This window comes from Triticum urartu, chromosome 7A (genome assembly GCF_056163025.1).
Source record: "Triticum urartu cultivar PI428250 chromosome 7A, HENAU_Tu73, whole genome shotgun sequence".
NCBI lineage: Eukaryota > Viridiplantae > Streptophyta > Magnoliopsida > Poales > Poaceae > Triticum > Triticum urartu.
Genome location: NC_141879.1, coordinates 310526277 through 310544956, shown reverse-complemented (window position 1 = coordinate 310544956; position 18680 = coordinate 310526277).

The window sequence follows — 18680 nt, the reverse complement described above, 5'->3', positions numbered from 1 at the left end:
CAAGTACGTTTGGTCTCCGGGGTGTGACATTGCTTTCAACACTTTGAAAGAGAAATTGATCACTGCTCCAGTTCTCACTCCGCCTGATGAATCCAAGCCGTACGAGATCTTTTGTGATGCCTCTCTCCAAGGTCTTGGCGCAGTTTTGATGCAAGAGAAGAAAGTTGTTGCTTATACATCTCGCCAGTTGAAGCCTAATGAGAAGAACTACCCCACTCATGATCTCGAGTTGGCGGCAGTTGTGCATGCTCTTTTGACTTGGAGACATCTTCTATTGGGAAGAAAAGTGGACATTTTCACTGATCACAAGAGTCTCAAGTACATATTTACTCAGCCTAATCTCAACCTCAGGCAAACTCGATGGGTCGAAATGATTCAAGAGTATAATCTGAGTATTGACTATACTCCAGGCAAGGCCAATGTGATTGCTGACGCTTTGAGTAGGAAAGCTTACTGCAACAGTCTGATTCTTAAGCCTTATCAACCCGAGCTTTGTGAAGCTTTCTGCAAACTTAACCTGCAAGTTGTTCCTCAAGGATTCCTCGCCAACCTTCAAGTCTCTCCTACCTCGGAAGACCAGATTCGCCAAGCCCAGCTTCTTGATGCTATGGTGAAAAAGGTGAAGATTGGGATTGCCAAGAGCCAGTCCAAGTACAAGTGCTACCGCCTTGATGACAAGGACACTCTCTTCTTCGAGGATCGTATTGTTGTACCCAGAGGTGACCTCCGTAAAGTGATCATGAACGAGGCTCACAATTCTCTCCTCTCCATCCACCCTGGGAGCACGAAGATGTATCAGGACCTCAAGCAAGCTTATTGGTGGACTCGAATGAAGCGCGATATTGCTCAATTTGTGAATGAATGCGATGTCTGCAGAAGAGTGAAGGCAGAACACCAAAGACCAGCTGGTCTCCTCCATCCTCTTGCCATTCCACAATGGAAGTTTTACCACATTGAAATGGACTTTGTGACTGGGTTTCCAAAGTCCAAGCGTGGCAATGATGCTATATTCATTGTCATCGACAAACTCACCAAAGTGGCTCATTTTCTGCCTATCAAAGAGTCGATCACTGCAGCTCAATTGGCGGAACTCTATACCTCTCGTATTGTCTCTCTGCACGGTATTCCTCAAGTGATCTCTTCAGACTGTGGCAGCATCTTTACCTCGAAGTTTTGGGATTCTTTTCAGAAGGCCATGGGCACCAACATCCACTTCAGCACAGCTTTCCATCCTCAAACTAGCGGTCAAGTCGAGCGTGTCAACCAGATTCTTGAAGATATGCTCAGGGCTTGTGTGATCTCCTTCGGCATGAAGTGGGAGGATTGTCTTCCTTATGCTGAATTCTCCTACAACAACAGTTTTCAAGCAAGTTTGGGCAATGCCCCATTTGAAATTCTGTATGGCAGGAAGTGCCGTACCCCTCTCAACTGGTCCGAAACCGGTGAACGTCAGCTTTTGGGTAATGACTTAATCACAGAGGCAGAAGAAATGTGCAAAGTCATTCGAGATAACCTCAAAGCAGCCCAATCCCGTCAGAAGAGCTACTACGATAGTAAGCACCGTGATTTGGCTTTCGAGATCGGAGATCATGTTTACCTCCGCGTCTCTCCTATGAAAGGTACTCGTCGCTTCGGTATCAAAGGGAAGCTTGCCCCTAGATACGTGGGACCTTTCAAGATTGTCAGCAAGAGAGGCGACCTCACCTATCAACTCGAGTTTCCTTCAAACTTTGCAAATGTTCATGACGTGTTCCATGTCTCTCAGCTTTGAAAGTGCTTCAAGACTCCTGACCGCACCATCAACTTCGAGAACATTGAGCTCCAAGAAGATCTCTCTTATCGTGAGCACCCAGTTGCTATTCTTGAAGAGACTGAACACAAGACTCGCAACAAGTCAATCAAATTTCTCAAAGTCAAGTGGTCACACCATTCCGACCGTGAAGCTACCTGGGAACGCGAGGATCACCTCTGTTCTGAGTACCCGGCGTTCTTTCAGTCCTAGATCTTGGGGCGAGATCCTTTCGTGGTGGTGGAGTGTTGTAACACCCCGGATGTAACTTTCCCAATTTGTACTCCAACTCTTGCCGTTTCCGGCATTAAGTTATTTTATTTCTTCGGGTTCGGGTCTTTGTCTCCGTGTGTTGTTATCGTTGTCATGCATCTCATATCATGTCATCATGTGCATTGCATTTGCATACGTGTTCGTCTCATGCATTCGAACATTTTCCCCATTGTCCGTTTTGCATTCCGGCGCTTCGTTCTCCTCCGGTTGTCATTTCTAGCTTTCTTTCGTGTGTGGGGATTAAACATTTCCGTATTGGACCGACACTTGCCAAGCGGCCTTGGTTTACTACTGGTAGACCGCCTCTCAAGTTTCGTATCATTTGGACTTCGTTTGATACTCCAACGGTTAACCGTGGGACCGAAAAGGCCTCGTGTGTGTTGCAGCCCAACACCTCTCCAATTTGGCCCAAAACCCACCTAAATCAGCTCCATCTTCTAGATCGTTCGATCATGATCGCGTGGCCGAAAACCGCACCTCATTTGGACTCTCCTAGCTCCTTCTATGCCTATTTAAACACCCCCTCCAAATCCGGATCTTTCTCCCCCCGAAACCCTAAAAATCCACCGCGTCGCACCGGACATTGTCCGTCCGGGCCGGACATCACCGCCGCCGCGAATCGCGCGCCGCCACGTGGCCGCGGGACCGCATCGCCGCGCCTCCCCGCCGCCCGGCCCGCCGAGGCCCGTAGCGGGCCCCCACGGGCCCAGTCGCCGCCGCCCGCACCCGCGTCGCCCCGCCGCCATGTCCTCCCGAGCCGGCGACGCCCTCCGCCGCGCTCCGCCGTCTTCCCCAGCCCCGGCTGCCCGAGCCGTCGTGCGCCATCGCTGGCGTCGTCGACCCACGGGAGGCAGCCGCCTCTGCCCGGCGCCGCCGCCTCCGGCCGCCTCCGCAGCGCCGCCCGCCGCAGCCGCCGCCGCCGACTCCGCCCCGGCCAGATCCGGCCGCCGCCCCACCGGATCCGGCCACTACCTCCTCTCTCCGGCCGTCTACAGTGCAGATCCGGCGAGCTCCTCGATTTCCGCGCCGGGTCAAACCCTAATCCGGAGGTTGAATTTTTCCTAAGTCCTGAAATTGCAGATCCAAGTGCTCCTGTTCGAGACCCCGTAACTTTGCATCCGTAGCTCCGATGCATGCATATAGCATATCAAAATGTTCACCTCAGAGAGTACATCATTTCATTCCATTGCATCATTTTTATTTGAGCTCATCTTGATGCCCGAAATGCTATTAGAAGAGGGCTACTTGAAATAATTGTCAGATCTGCTACTCCGTTTAGGCTTTTGTCATTTTTACCATGATTATTGTGTGCATGCTATGCCCATGAGTTCTACATATGTTTTGTTAAGGGTTTTTTCATCTTTCCATAGGTGCAACCCATGTATTTTTTTGATGTGTGTGGTGACTAGTGCAAGCTTGCAAAGTGGTGCACTTGCTAATTCTGTTTTCAGGAACTTAGCAATTCCACTAAGTCCTTGATCTGTTTAGCTCATGATGTCATATGTTCATGTTGTTTCCTAGTGATATGTGCCTCTTTTGAGGATGATCATTAAGGATGTTTTGTTAATATTGTAGTGCTCTATTCATCCATGTCTTTTTTTGCAATTATGGAGCACCATAGCTTGGGTCAATCGAGCTCTACTTTTGCTACTTTGTGAATCTGGGCAGATTGTCAACTTGTTTGCAATTTTGCCGGTGATGTTGTAGTTGATCCGTGCATGCTATGCTATTGTTGTTGCCATTTCTAGCTATCATTTTGTGCCTTCTTGATGGATGTATTCTTGTCTTTCCATGACTTGCACCGTAGTGAGTGCATCGAGCTCGTAAACTTGCCTACTTGAGTTATATTTCAGCATGTGCCAGTTTTCACAAAGTCTGAGAACTGATTATGTTTTTGCTATGTTCACGTGCTTGCAATTGTATTTTCTGATCCCTTTTGGCTCAAGGTCACTAAGGGACTTTTGTTAAGCTCTTTGATTAGCTCCATGCCTTGCTTTACTTTGCCATGTTCAGGTCCTGTAGCATGTAGTTTTGTTGCTCCGAAGAGAGCTACCTGATCTGAAATCCCAGACAAGTGTTAATTTCACTAAGTCTGAGATCTGTTTTCCATATGCATTTTTGCCATGCTTGTTTGAACCTGTTAATGGATGAATTGGCCGTAGCTCAGTGCTAGACTTTTGTTAAGCATCATGAATGCATCCCTGCCATGTATTTTGTTGTCATGATTGGGTGTTGTAGCATGTTCATCTCATTGCATTTAAATGACTATTTGCTGTAAATCGCAGACCGGTGTCATTTTTGAATCGCTTGCCATTTCCAAACCGTAACTCCGATTCCGGCATTCTTTATATCATTTTCAAGCGATTTCGTCTCATATTTCCAGTGGCACACTTGGTTTTCCAAGTTGAGGCCAGGTTCATGCATTTCCTGTCATATCTTGCATTTCGCATCCCACATCGCATCCTGCATAGCATACCATCTTTGCATTGCGTTGTTTGAGTTTGCACGTGGTTGATTGTATCCTTGTTGCTTGTTTGTCTTGTTTGGGTAGAGCCGGGAGACGAGTTCGCTAACGAGGAGCCCGTTGAGTTTGCTTTCGAGGATCCAGTCAACTCTGACAACTGTGCAGGCAAGATGATCATACCCTCGAAATCACTACTATCTTTGCTATGCTAGTTTGCTCGCTCTTTTGCTATGCCAATGCTACGATGCCTACCACTTGCTTGCAAGCCTCCCAAATTGCCATGTCAAACCTCTAACCCACCATTGTCCTAGCAAACCGTTGATTGGCTATGTTACCGCTTTGCTCAGCCCCTCTTATAGCGTTGCTAGTTGCAGGTGAAGCTTGGAGGCCGTTCCTTGTTGGAACATTTATTTACTTGTTGGGATATCATTATATTGCTATGTTATCTTAATGCATCTATACACTTGGTAAAGGGTGGAAGGCTCGGCCTCTCGCCTAGTGTTTTGTTCCACTCTTGCCGCCCTAGTTTCCGTCATATCGGTGTTATGTTCCCGGATTTTGCGTTCCTTACGCGGTTGGGTTATAATGGGAACCCCTTGATATTTCGCCTTGATTAAAGCTTTTCCAGCAATGCCAACATTGGTTTTACCATTCGCCACCTAGCCTTTTCTTTCCCTTGGGTTCTGCAGACTCAAGGGTCATCTTATTTTAACCCCCCGGGCCAGTGCTCCTCTGAGTGTTGGTCCAACCGAGCGATGTCCGGGGCTACCAGGGGCAACTCTGGGCTGGCCTACCCGATGTCTTGCTCATCTGAGTGTGCCCTGAGAACGAGATATGTGCAGCTCCTATCGGGATTTGTCGGCACATTCGGGCGGTGTTGCTGGTCTTGTTTTAACCTGTCGAAGTGTCTTGAAGAACCGAGATACCGAGTCTGATCGGAACGTCTTGGGAGGAGGTCTATTCCTTTGTTGACTGTGAGAGCTTCTCATGGGCTAAGTTGGGACTCCCCTGCAGGGATTTGAACTTTCAAAAGCCGTGCCCGCGGTTATGGGTAGATGGGAATTTGTTAATGTCCGGTTGTAGATAACTTGAACCTTAACTTAATTAAAATGAATCAACTGAGTGTGTTACCGTGATGGCCTCTTCTCGGCGGAGTCCGGGAAGTGGAAACGGTGTTGGAGTAATGTTTGCGCAGGTTTCTCTCTAGTTTCTCGCTCGCGCTTTGCCTCCTCTTCTCGCTCTCTTTTGTGAATAATTTAGCCACCATATTTTGCTAGTCGCTTGCTGCAGCTCCACTGATATTTACCTTGCCTTTACCTATAAGCTTAAATAGTCTTGATCGCGAGGGTGCGAGATTGCTGAGTCCCTGTGGCTCACAGATTACTATCACACCAGATGCAGGGCCTGATGATTCCGCTCCAGGAGACGCGTATGAGCTCAAGTGGGAGTTCGACGAGGACTCTCAACGTTACTATATTTCCTTTCCCGATGATCAGTAGTGGTTCCCAGTTGGGGGTGAACGGGACCGTTGTCGCATGTTGGGTTCTCTTTTATTTTGGCGCCGTAGTCGGGCCATGAGTGTTTGGATGATGTAATGTTATTTATGTACTTGATTGACGTGGCGAGTGTAAGCCAACTATGTTATCTCCCCTTTATTATTCTTATTACATGGGATGTTGTGAAGATTGCCTAACATGCGACATATGCCTTCAATGCGATTATGCCTCTAAGTCGTGCCTCGACACGTGGGAGATATAGTCGCATCGAGGGTGTTACAAGTTGGTAATCAGAGCCTTCCCCGACCTTAGGAGCCCCATTGCTTGATCGTTATTAGCGGCCGAGTTGTGTCTAGAAAAAAGTTTTGAGTCTTTTAGGAATTATATATCGGAGAGTTTAGGAATTCTTTTTACTTCCCAGTCTCCTCATCGCTCTGGTAAGGCATCCTGACGTAGAGTTTTGACTCTTCTCTTCTCAAATTTCACTAAATTTTTTTTAGGATCACGCGGGTATCTTGGAATCGTTCCGATGGTTTTATGATGAGAACATTGTCTTGGTGCCTCCTGTCAGGGGTTTAGTGGAAGTGTCCCGGGGAGTTGAGCTCTGAGGTGTTGTCATCATAATTTTATCGTTGCAGTTCTGGAATACCTGAGTTTAGTACGCCAACATCGAAAATCTCTTTTATGCGGTTCGTTGGTGAGATAACCTTGACGCCACCCAGTACTGGGGCGGGAGTTCGGGAGTATCGCCATAACTTGTATAACGGATGCTTTTCGAAGGTTGAGGTAGATGGTTTCCGAAGGTTTCTTGGTTATGTGTTGAAGGATGGATACAGCTGGATGTAGGATTTGCTAGTTTGGGTGAGATATTATGCTTCCCCTGTATCCCCAACACCTGATTGCATAACCATAGAGGTTCGGGAGTTTCATAGGTAGGAATTCTAGTAGCTCTAGTTTTTCTTCCACGGATATTGGTTTGAGATTGGGATTTCTTACCGATTATTCATTCTTCATCCGTACCTTGTTGATTTATTTCTCTACCTTAATTCTACGTGGTTTCTCAATTTATGGATATGTGACCATTTCAAGAGGAATGCATTCGTTCATTTTGCTCGGATGTGAAGACTATATGTTGCAATTTTCATTCCGTTGGATTCAGCTTCAATATTTATCTGTCAATGTGCTAATGGTGCTAAATCTCTTCAAGATGGCTCCTCCAACACGCATGATTCCGAATCCTGATCCGCCACCACCTCCACCTCCTCCGGAGGCATGGCAAGCTGTGATGGCCGCAACCAATGCAAACACACAGCTGATCATGCAAATTCTTCAAGAGCGCAATCAAGGCAACCAAGGGAATCACGGCAGCAAGCAGAATCACTTTGCTTCACTCAACCAGTTCCTTGCTAACGGGCCAAAGACTTTCTGTAATTGTGTTGAGGCAACCGATGCTGACGATTGGCTTGTGGATCTGTGCAAGCATTTCGAGTGCAGTAACGTCAGGCCTCAGGACTTTGTCAAGTTCGCTTCCTTCCAACTCAAAGATCAAGCTGCAGAATGGTTCCAGCAGTACAAGGACTCCAGAGGTGGATGTGTTATCACTTGGGATGATTTCCGTCGAGATTTTCGAGCTCATCATATTCCTCAGAGCGTGGTTGAAAGCAAGCGTGAGGAATTCCGCAACCTGAAGCAAGGCTCTTTGTCTGTCTATGACTACAAAAAGTTGTTCCAGAAGCTCGCCCGCTTTGCCAAGCAGGACGTACCTGATGAGAAGAGCATGATATACCAGTTCAGGGGTGGTCTCAGAGAAGAAATTCAGCTAGCTCTTGTTCTCTTCGAGCCCTTGAGATACGATGAGTTCTACAACATGGCACTGAAGCAAGAGGCTGCTCAGTTGAGGTGTGATGCTTCCAAGAAGCGAGCCAGAGATGTTACTTCTTCTTCCTCTACTCAAGTGGCCAAGCAGTAGAAGTATTGGCTTCCTCCTCCTCCGTTCCGTCAGCCGTATCAGCAGAAGAGCAAAGGTGGCAGTGGTTCTTCCCACCCACCCAACCCTGTCTTTCAGAACAAGACTTCGTCTCAAGCTCCAAGATCGAGTGCTCTGTATCACCGTCCGCTTTCAGAGGTCACGTGCAACAAGTGCCAACAGAAGGGTCACTATGCCAACAAGTGTTTCAACCAGAGGCGTCTTCCTCCTCCTCCTCCTGTCAGATCGGCAAGTACAGCTGTGGTCAAGCATAACCCCAAGTCTGCCAAGGTCAACTTGCTGAATGCAGCTCAGGCAGAGGACTCACCAAATGTGATCATGGGTAACCTTCCTGTTAATGACATTCCTGCAAGAGTTCTTTTTGACACTGGTGCATCTTTATCGTTTTTATCGAAGGCTTTTGCATCTATGCATGATGTGCATACTATTGATTTGCCTAAGCCGATAGAGGTTTCTTCTCCGGGTTTGTTCATGAACACCAAAATGATGGCTCCGGATGTTACTATCACGTTGGGTGACTACAAGTTCCTTTCTTCCCCAATGGTTCTTGGTAACTCGGATATTGATCTTATTCTCGGAATGGATTGGCTTTCTAAGCACAAGGCTCAGCTTGATTGTGCTGCCAGGCAGATTCAATTGACTCATTCGTCTAAGGATGTAATTGTCTTTTCTGCTCGGGATAATACAATCCGTCTGTTTTCTCTCAATGAGAAGGGTGAACTCGATGCCATCTCGCAAATTCCAGTCGTTTGCGAATATCAAGACGTCTTTCCAGAAGAGCTTCCAGGAATGCCCCCGCACCGGCCAGTTGAATTCGTTATTGATCTTGAGCCCGGCACGGAACCTGTGTGCAAACATCCTTACAAGCTCGGACCTGAAGAGTTGAAGGAGCTGAAGAAGCTACTCGATATTCAAGAGAAAATGGGTCTCATCCGGCCTAGTTCTTCTCCGTGGGGTTGTGGTGTTCTTTTTGTGAAGAAGAAGGATGGAACAGACCGACTTTGTGTTGATTACCGTCCAGTGAACAAGAAGACCATCAAGAACAAATACCCACTTCCCAACATCAATGAGCTGTTCGAACAACTCAAAGGTGCCCAAGTATTCTCCAAGCTAGATCTCCGTATGGGTTATCATCAGATTCGAATCCGTGAGCAAGATATTCCCAAGACGGCTTTCAGGACAAGCTTTGGTTCATATGAATACACTGTCATGTCTTTTGTTCTCGTCAATGCCCCTCCGACGTTCTCTCGCATGATGAACTTTATCTTCAACGCCTACACCAATGACTTCGTTTTGGTCTATCTCGATGACATTCTGGTTTTCTCCAAGAACAAGGAAGATCATGCCAAGCACTTGCGTTTGGTTCTTGATAAGCTCAGAGAACATCAGTTCTACGCCAAGTTCTCCAAGTGTGAATTTTAGCTCGATGAGGTTCTTTATCTTGGTCATATCATCTCTGCCAAGGGCATTGCCATGAACCCTGAGAAGGTGTCTGCAATTGTGAATTGGGAACCTCCTCAGAACGTGAAACAACTCCGTAGCTTCCTCGGTCTCGCAAGCTATTGTCGAAGATTCGTTGAAAACTTTTCTAAGATCGCGAAGCATCTCTCAAATCTTCTCCAGAAGCACGTCAAGTACGTTTGGTCTCCGGGGTGTGACATTGCTTTCAACACTTTGAAAGAGAAATTGATCACTGCTCCAGTTCTCACTCCGCCTGATGAATCCAAGCCGTACGAGGTCTTTTGTGATGCCTCTCTCCAAGGTCTTGGCGCAGTTTTGATGCAAGAGAAGAAAGTTGTTGCTTATACATCTCGCCGGTTGAAGCCTAATGAGAAGAACTACCCCACTCATGATCTCGAGTTGGCGGCAGTTGTGCATGCTCTTTTGACTTGGAGACATCTTCTATTGGGAAGAAAAGTGGACATTTTCACTGATCACAAGAGTCTCAAGTACATATTTACTCAGCCTAATCTCAACCTCAGGCAAACTCGATGGGTCGAAATGATTCAAGAGTATAATCCGAGTATTGAGTATACTCCAGGCAAGGCCAATGTGATTGCTGACGCTTTGAGTAGGAAAGCTTACTGCAACAGTCTGATTCTTAAGCCTTATCAACCTGAGCTTTGTGAAGCTTTCTGCAAACTTAACCTGCAAGTTGTTCCTCAAGGATTCCTCGCCAACCTTCAAGTCTCTCCTACCTTGGAAGACCAGATTCGCCAAGCCCAGCTTCTTGATGCTATGGTGAAAAAGGTGAAGATTGGGATTGCCAAGAGCCAGTCCAAGTACAAGTGCTACCGCCTTGATGACAAGGACACTCTCTTCTTCGAGGATCGTATTGTTGTACCCAGAGGTGACCTCCGTAAAGTGATCATGAACGAGGCTCACAATTCTCTCCTCTCCATCCACCCTGGGAGCACGAAGATGTATCAGGACCTCAAGCAAGCTTATTGGTGGACTCGAATGAAGCGCGATATTGCTCAATTTGTGAATGAATGCGATGTCTGCAGAAGAGTGAAGGCAGAACACCAAAGACCAGCTGGTCTACTCCAACCTCTTGCCATTCCACAATGGAAGTTTGACCACATTGAAATGGACTTCGTGACTGGGTTTCCAAAGTCCAAGCATGGCAATGATGCTATATTCATTGTCATCGACAAACTCACCAAAGTGGCTCATTTTCTGCCTATCAAAGAGTCGATCACTGCAGCTCAATTGGCGGAACTCTATACCTCTCGTATTGTCTCTCTGCACGGTATTCCTCAAGTGATCTTTTCAGACCGTGGCAGAATCTTTACCTCGAAGTTTTGGGATTCTTTTCAGAAGGCCATGGGCACCAACATCCACTTCAGCACAGCTTTCCATCCCCAAACTAGCGGTCAAGTCGAGCGTGTCAACCAGATTCTTGAAGATATGCTCAGGGCTTGTGTGATCTCCTTCGGCATGAAGTGGGAGGATTGTCTTCCTTATGCTGAATTCTCCTACAACAACAGTTTTCAAGCAAGTTCGGGCAAGGCCCCATTTGAAATTCTGTATGGCAGGAAGTGCCGTACCCCTCTCAACTAGTCTGAAACCGGTGAACGTCAGCTTTTGGGTAATGACTTAATCACAAAGGCAGAGGAAATGTGCAAAGTCATTCGTGATAACCTCAAAGCAGCCCAATCCTGCCAGAAGAGTTACTATGATAGTAAGGACCGTGATTTGGCTTTCGAGATCGGAGATCATGTTTACCTCCGCGTCTCTCCTATGAAACGTACTCGTCGCTTCGGTATCAAAGGGAAGCTTGCCCCCAGATACGTGGGACCTTTCAAGATTGTCAGCAAGAGAGGCGATCTCGCCTATCAACTCGACCTTCCTTCAAACTTTGCAAATGTTCATGATGTGTTCCATGTCTCTCAGCTCCGAAAGTGCTTCAAGACTCCTGACCGCACCGTCAACTTCGAGGACATTGAGCTCCAAGAAGATCTCTCCTATCGTGAGCACCCCGTTGCTATTCTCGAAGAGACTGAACGCAAGACTCGCAACAAGTCGATCAAATTCCTCAAAGTCAAGTGGTCACACCATTCCGACCATGAAGCTACCTGGGAACGCGAGGATCACCTCCGTTCTGAGTATCCGGCGTTCTTTCAGTCCTAGATCTCGGGACGAGATCCTTTCGTGGTGGTGGAGTGTTGTAACACCCCGGATGTAAGTTTCCCAATTTGTACTCCAACTCTTGCCGTTTCCGGCGTTAAGTTATTTTATTTCTTCGGGTTCGGGTCTTTGTCTCCGTGTGTTGTTATCATTGTCATGCATCTCATATCATGTCATCATGTGCATTGCATTTGCATACGTGTTCGTCTCATGCATTCGAGCATTTTCCCCGTTGTCTGTTTTGCATTCCGGCGCTTCATTCTCCTCCGGTGGTCATTTCTAGCTTTCTTTCGTGTGTGGGGATTAAACATTTCCGGATTGGACCGAGACTTGCCAAGCGGCCTTGGTTTACTACCGGTAGACCGCCTGTCAAGTTTCGTATCATTTGGACTTCCTTTGATACTCCAACGGTTAACCGAGGGACCGAAAAGGCCTCGTGTGTGTTGCAGCCCAACACCTCTCCAATTTGGCCCAAAAACCACCTAACTCTGCTCCATCTTCTAGATCGTTCGATCACGATCGCGTGGCCAAAAACCGCACCTCATTTGGACTCTCCTAGCTCCCTCTATGCCTATTTAAACACCCCCCTCCAAATCCGGATCTTTCTCCCCCCGAAACCCTAAAAATCCACCGCGCCGCACCGGACATTGTCCGTCCGGACCGGACATCACCGCCGCCGCGAATCGCGCGCCGCCACATGGCCGCGGGACCGCATCGCCGCGCCTCCCAGCCGCCCGGCCCGCCGAGGCCCGTAGCGGGCCCCCACGGGCCCAGTCGCAGCGGCCCGCACCCGCGTCGCCCCGCCGCCATGTCCTCCCGAGCCGGCGACGCCCTCCGCCGCGCTCCGCCGTCTTCCCCAGCCCCGGCTGCCCGAGCCGTCGTGCGCCATCGCTGGCGTCGTCGACCCACGGGAGGCAGCCGCCTCTGCCCGGCGCCGCCGCCTCCGGCCGCCTCCGGAGCGCCGCCCGCCGCAGCCGCCGCCGCCGACTCCGCCCCGGCCAGATCCGGCCGCCGCCCCACCGGATCCGGCCACTACCTCCTCTCTCCGGCCGTCTACAGTGCAGATCCGGCGAGCTCCTCGATTTCCGCGCCGGGTCAAACCCTAATCCGGTGCAACCCATGTATTTTTGTGATGTGTGTGGTGACAAGTGCAAGCTTGCAAAGTGGTGCACTTGCTAATTCTGTTTTCAGGGACTTAGCAATTCCACTAAGTCCTTGATCTATTTAGCTCATGATGCCATATGTTCATGTTCTTTCCTAGTGACCCATGCCTCTTTTGAGGATGATCAGTAAGGATGTTTTGTTAATATTGTAGTGCTCTATCCATCCATGTCTTTGTTTGCAATTATGGAGCAACATAGCTTGGGTCAATCGAGCTCTACTTTTGCTACTTTGTGAATCTGGGCAGATTGTCAACTTATTTGCAATTTTGCCGGTGATGTTGTAGTTGATCCGTGCATGCTATGCTATTGTTGTTGCCATTTGTAGCTAGCATTTTGTGCCTTCTTGATGGATGTATGCTTGTCTTGCCATGACTTGCACCGTAGTGAGTGCATCGAGCTCGTAAACATGCCTACTTGAGTTATATTTCAGCATGTGCCAGTTTTCACTAAGTCTGAGAACTGATTATGTTTTTGCTATGTTCACGTGCTTGCAATTGTATTTTCTGATCCCTTTTGGCTCAAGGTCACTAAGGGACTTTTGTTAAGCTCTTTGATTAGCTCCATGCCTTGCTTTACTTTGCCATGTTCAGGTCCTGTAGCATGTAGTTTTGTTGCTCCGAAGAGAGCTACCTGATCTGAAATCCCAGACAAGTGTTAATTTCACTAAGTCTGAGATCTGTTTTCCATATGCATTTTTGCCATGCTTGTTTGAACCTGTTAATGGATGAATTGGCCGTAGCTCAGTGCTAGACTTTTGTTAAGCATCATGAATGCATCCCTGCCATGTATTTTGTTGTCATGATTGGGTGTTGTAGCATGTTCATCTCATTGCATTTAGATGACTATTTGCTGTAAATCGCAGACCGGTGTCATTTTTGAATCGCTTGCCATTTCCAAACCGTAACTCCGATTCCGGCAATCTTTATATCATTTTCAAGCGATTTCGTCTCATATTTCCAGTGGCACACTTGGTTTTCCAAGTTGAGGCCAGGTTCATGCATTTCCTGTCATATCTTGCATTTCGCATCCCGCATCGCATCCCGCATAGCATACCATCTTTGCATTGCGTTGTTTGAGTTTGCACGTGGTTGATTGTATCCTTGTTGCTTGTTTGTCTTGTTTGGGTAGAGCCGGGAGACGAGTTCGCTAACGAGGAGCCCGTTGAGTTTGCTTTCGAGGATCCAGTCAACTCTGACAACTGTGCAGGCAAGATGATCATACCCTCGAAATCACTACTATCTTTGCTATGCTAGTTTGCTCGCTCTTTTGCTATGCCTATGCTACGATGCCTCCCACTTGCTTGCAAGCCTCCCAAATTGCCATGTCAAACCTCTAACCCACCATTGTCCTAGCAAACCGTTGATTGGCTATGTTACCGCTTTGCTCAGCCCCTCTTATAGCGTTGCTAGTTGCAGGTGAAGCTTGGAGGCCGTTCCTTGTTGGAACATTTATTTACTTGTTGGGATATCATTATATTGCTATGTTATCTTAATGCATCTATACACTTGGTAAAGGGTGGAAGGCTCGGCCTCTCGCCTAGTGTTTTGTTCCACTCTTGCCGCCCTAGTTTCCGTCATATCGGTGTTATGTTCCCGGATTTTGCGTTCCTTACGCGGTTGGGTTATAATGGGAACCCCTTGATATTTCGCCTTGATTAAAGCTTTTCCAGCAATGCCAACATTGGTTTTACCATTCGCCACCTAGCCTTTTCTTTCCCTTGGGTTCTGCAGACTCAAGGGTCATCTTATTTTAACCCCCCGGGCCAGTGCTCCTCTGAGTGTTGGTCCAACCGAGCGATGTCCGGGGCTACCAGGGGCAACTCTGGGCTGGCCTACCCGATGTCTTGCTCATCTGAGTGTGCCCTGAGAACGAGATATGTGCAGCTCCTATCGGGATTTGTCGGCACATTCGAGCGGTGTTGCTGGTCTTGTTTTAACCTGTCGAAGTGTCTTGAAGAACCGAGATACCGAGTCTGATCGAAACGTCTTGGGAGGAGGTCTATTCCTTCGTTGACCGTGAGAGCTTGTCATGGGCTAAGTTGGGACTCCCCTGCATGGATTTTAAGTTTCGAAAGTCGTGCCCGCGGTTATGGGCAGATGGGAATTTGTTAATGTCCGGTTGTAGATAACTTGAACCTTAACTTAATTAAAATGAATCAACTGAGTGTGTTACCGTGATGGCCTCTTCTCGGCGGAGTCCGAGAAGTGGACACGGTGTTGGAGTAATGTTTGCGCAGGTTTCTCTCTAGTTTCTCGCTCGCGCTTTGCATCATCTTCTCGCTCTCTTTTGCGAATAAGTTAGCCACCATATTTTGCTAGTCGCTTGCTGCAGCTCCACTCATATTTACCTTGCCTTTACCTATAAGCTTAAATAGTCTTGATCGCGAGGGTGCGAGATTGCTGAGTCCCTGTGACTCACAGATTACTATCACACCAGATGCAGGGCCTGATGATTCCGCTCTAGGAGACGCATATGAGCTCAAGTGGGAGTTCGACGAGGACTCTCAACGTTACTATGTTTCCTTTCCCGATGATCAGTAGTGGTGCCCAGTTGGGGGTGAACGGGACCGTTGTCGCATGTTGGGTTCTCTTTTATTTTGGCGCCGTAGTCGGGCCATGAGTTTATGGATGATGTAATGTTATTTATGTACTTGATTGACGTGGCGAGTGTAAGCCAACTATGTTATCTCCCCTTTATTATTCTTATTAGATGGGATGTTGTGAAGATTGCCTAACTTGCGACATATGCCTTCAATGCGATTATGCCTCTAAGTCGTGCCTCGACACGTGGGAGATATAGTCGCATCGAGGGTGTTACACCATATTACTCTCCCTGCTCCTGCCTTCTTTGATCATCAGGCAAAAGGAAGATATACTATTACCAGAGAGGAGGCAGATGAGTACGAGAGGAGAGCGGAGGCCACTCGTCGCCACGCTACAGCTCAGCAGGCGATAGCCGCTGCATCGCAGTACGACCCCAACTATTATTATGGATATCCGCCAGGCCAGCCATGTCCATAGACCAACTTAGGCCAAAAGCCTAAGCTTGGGGGAGTACGTATTTCCCACCGACATTACATTTATGTTCACACACTCATTGCTAGATGTCGGTGCTCATACTTTTTCATTGTATCATCCATGCTAGTTTATTTCCTTTTTATGCTTTCTTCTTGTGTGTTTAATAGACCTTAAGAAAACAAAAAAAAATTAGTTGTAGCTTTTAATCAGTTTAATTTCCATGCTTGTAGTAGTAATTAAAAAGAAAACCCAAAAAGATTTCCTATTCTTCGTTTGCTTGTTGGGAGCTTTCCCGTGTAAATAGTTTTATTTCTTTTCTTTTCTTTGGGGTAGATAGGAGAAGACCAGAATTAAATTGTTGAAATGGCTGTTATATGCATTATTGTTTATCTGACAAAAGAGCCCATATTGCCTTGTCTTCTCCTGTTTATTGAATGCCTGCAGATTCCAGCTTAGTCCAATGCACGTGCACTATTATTATTATTATTCAGATCATTCGATCGTGCAAGTGAAAAGCAATTATGATGATATATGATGGACTGGCTGAGATGAGAAAAGCTGGTATGAACTCGACCTCTTTTGTTTTTGTAAATATGATCAGTTCATCATTCCTGATTCAGCCTATTATGAATAAACATGTTTGCAATGACAACTAGAGATCATAGTTTCTTGTGCCATGCTTGATTAGATATGAGTTATAATGGTTTACCTTGCATGCCAACAAGATATTGAGATAGTTATGATATGGTATGATAGGGTGGTATACTCCTCTAAATGATTTAAGTGACTTGACTTGGCGCATGTTCACGCATGTAGTTGAAACAAAATCAACATAGCCTTCATGATATTTATGTTCATGGTGGATTATATCCTACTCATGCTTGCATTCGGTGTTGATTAATTTTAGTGAATGCTCATGCCTGTTGTCGCTCTCTAGCTGGTCGCTTCCCAGTCTTTTGCTAGCCTTCACTTGTACTAAGCCGGAATACTGCTTGTGCATCCAATCCCTTAAACCCCAAAGTTATTCCACATGAGTCCACTATACCTACATATATACTGTATCTACCTGCCGTTCCAAGTAAATTTGTATGTGCCAAACTCTAAACCTTCAAATAAATATCCTGTTTTGTATGCTCGAATAGCTCATGTATCAACTAGGGATGTCTGTATCTTCCATGATAGGCGGGTTATTCTCAAGAGGAGTGGACTCCGCTCCTCACTCACGAGATAAATGGCTGGTCACCGGGATGCCCAATCCCATGCTTTATGCAAACTAAATCAAAATAATTGCAAACAAAACTCCCCCTGGGGCTCTTGTTAGTTGGAGGCAGTCGTTGTTTCGAGCAAGCCATGGATTGATGCTTGTTGGTGGAAGGGGGAGTATAAACTTTACCATTCTGTTTGGGAACCGCCTATAATGTTTGTAGCATGGAAGATATCGCCATCTCTTGGTTGTTATGTTGACAATGAAAGTATACCGCTCAAAATATTATTCACCTCTATTTTAAAACCGAGTTCTGGCACCTCTACAAATCCATGCTTCCCTCTACGAAGGGCCTATCTATTTACTTTTATGCTGAGTCATCATCCTCTTATTAAAAAGCACCAGTTGGAGAGCACCACTGTCATGTGCATTCATTACTATTAGTTTACATTGAGTATGACTTGACTGGATCTCTTTTACCATGAATTACAATATCTAGTCAGTCCTTGGTCTTTAAAGGTGCTCTGCATTTATGTTTTGCGGTCTCAGAAAGGGCTAGCGAGATACCACCTTGTTATATCATATTATGATTGTTTTGAGAAAGTGTTGTCATCCGAGATTTATTATTATTGCTTGCTAGTTGATTATGCTATTGATATGAGTAAACTTGAGACCTGAGCGTTATTTTGAATGTGGTTAGTTATAATCTGTGCTGAAAACTTGAATGCTGGCTTTACATATTTACAACAACAAGAGCAAACAGAGTTTGTAAAAGTTTTTCTTTATCACTTTCAGTTTGTCAACTGAATTGCTTGAGGACAAGCAAAGGTTAAAGCTTGGGGGAGTTGATACGTCTCTGTCGTATCTACTTTTCCAAACACTTATGCCCTTGTTTTGGACTCTAACTTGCATGATTTGAATGGAACTAACCCGGACTGACGCTGTTTTCAGCAGAATTACCATGGTGTTATTTATGTGCAGAAACAAATGTTCTTGGAATGACCTGAAACTTCACGGAGCAAGTTTTCAGAAAATATGAAAAATACCTGCAAAAGATGAAGGCCAGGGGGGCCACCACCTCTCCACGAGGGTGGGGAACGCGCCTGCCCCCTAGGGCGCGCCCCCTACCTCGTGGGCCCCCTGTTGCCTCTCCGACTCCAACTCCAACTCCATATATTGTTTTTCGGGGAGAAAAAAATCAGAGAGAAGAATCCATCGCGTTTTATGATATGGAGCCGCCACCAAGCCCAAAAACCTCTCTGGAGGGCTGATCTGGAGTCTGTTCGGGGCTCCGGAGAGGGGAATCTGTCGCCATCGTCATCATCAATCATCCTCCATCACCAATTTCATGATGCTCACCACCGTCTGTGAGTAATTCCATCGTAGGCTTGCTGGACGGTGATGGGTTGGATGGGATCTATCATGTAATCGAGTTAGTTTTGTCAGGGTTTGATCCCTAGTACCCACTATGTTCTAAGATTGATGTTGCTATGACTTTGCTATGCTTAATGCATGTCACTAGGGCCCGAGTCTCCATTGTATCTATAATTTTTGATTGCTCCATGCTATATTATCTACTGTTTTGGACATTATTGGGCTTTATTATCCACTTTTATATTATTTTTGGGACTAACCTATTAACCGGAGGCCCAGCCCA